Here is a 1,992-nt window from a genome sequence, read left to right as displayed (position 1 = left end):
CCCCCCACACATACAAAAAAAGAAATTTAAATTTTTGTTCTTTTAAAAAAATAAATATAAATCCTAATTTGAAAGTTAAATTCTGAGTGAGGTGTGGTTGGATTCCGTTTCAAAAGCCAGGGTCGAAATCTCAATTTGAACGTCGAATCATCGATCTAGTTGTTGGTTGTCGGGTCTTCATAAGAAAATTGAGTCTCAATTTGAGTGCCGAAGTCAAATTTTGATTTGGTCGATTGTGTTGAAGTTCGGATATCAGGGTCAGGTCTTGGATCAGATATATAGTCCTAGTTCAAATGTTGAGTCTCGGGTTGAAAGTCGGGCTCAGGACCTAGGTCATATCTCAGAGTTGTATTTCGAATAGGTCATTAGGGTTGTGTCATGATCGGGTGTTCAGGTTATGTCCTAGATTGATTATCAAGGTTGACATCGGGATCAAAAATTATTTACCTAAAAAGTATTTTCTAATCTCTAACAAAAAATAAAAGGTATTTTCTGAAATTAATATTTATTTACCAACCAAACATTAAAAAATATTTTTTACTCACCAATCAAACATGAGATAATAAGTTAGAAATACACTTGTTTTCTAAGAAAATATTTTCTAGGAAAATATTTTCCATGGAAAACATTTTCCATGAAAAACTGTCACGACCCAAGGCTAGCCCCTAGATGCGATACGGCGTACTCGACTTCGAAGGGCTTTCATACAAGCCTCATCGCATTCTTGAACATAAGATCATAGGGAAATAAGGCGGAATTTAAAACTTTCTTTACAATCAAAATCAATTTTCTTAAAAGCAAGCGGAAGACTTTCTATACTATGTCTCAAACCATCTGCAATACTTTGAATAAACTTTGAGACTAAGCCCATACAAAAACTCTAAACATAATAAAAGACATAAGGGAACTAGTAGGTTTGTCCTCGAACTATGAGGACTCACCATATCTTCAACTCCATGCTCCTTAGAAACCTATCTTCCAAGTATAGGACATCACATCTCCAAACCCTACACTTTGGTAAAAATGGAGAAATACGGGTTAGCACATAAAGTACTAAGTATGATAGCCATGCAAAAACCATGCTTAAAACATACATTTTCTTTGGAAATCATGCTTTATGCCATTGTGAGAAAACTTCATGAACATGAGTATAAGAGGCATAATATTCAAACACAACCAGCATACAAGTCATTTCTTCACATTAGAACATAATCAACATATAAACCATTACATTCACATTAGGCCTTCACCTCAAGTAACCCTTAAGCTATACTTTGTGCAATGTATGAATAGCGTCCCATACCACCATTCACAATAAAGTACCATATTAAGGTCACCAAAAGTGAACTTACCATTCATCCTTTCCATCTTCATACAATACTTATACATAAGAGACATAGACATTACATAAGTCATATCAACACATTAGGACCAACATCTAGGACAACCCTAAGTCATACTTGTGCAATGTATGAGTAGCATCCCATACGACTACTCACACTAAGTACTCCTTTGAAACCACTATAGACAAGGCACATTCATATTCAATAAGTCATGACAAGGAAGTAACTCATAATACATTCCAAGTAAATCATGCATCATTACATTAAGAATTTAAGTCAACATTCTTCATTAGCTTCCTTTTGAGAACATTCATTCATTAGTCATTAAGACATTAGAGAACTCACCATATCCCTCTCAAAGCCTACTCGTGCAATGCATGGATGTCATCCCATAATACCACCCACACTTCATAGAACTTCTTAAGAAACCATAGTGCACATCTCACATGATGGGAATAGGCATTAACCGACATAGACCATGAAAGCAAATCATGGAATCCGGCGTCATATAGCCCCACACCGTAAAGAGGTGGTCTACTTGCTTAAGGTAGAACCGGTAATATTTTAGCTTTGATGGAATCCACTAGCTAATATCCTATGTGGGAACATAGTGATTGGATAGGAAGATGTTCATTGGAACCCGGCCTAA

Source organism: Solanum tuberosum, unplaced genomic scaffold (assembly GCF_000226075.1).
Source record: "Solanum tuberosum cultivar DM 1-3 516 R44 unplaced genomic scaffold, SolTub_3.0 scf00162, whole genome shotgun sequence".
Lineage (NCBI taxonomy): Eukaryota > Viridiplantae > Streptophyta > Magnoliopsida > Solanales > Solanaceae > Solanum > Solanum tuberosum.
Note: the sequence above shows the minus strand (reverse complement) of the source record.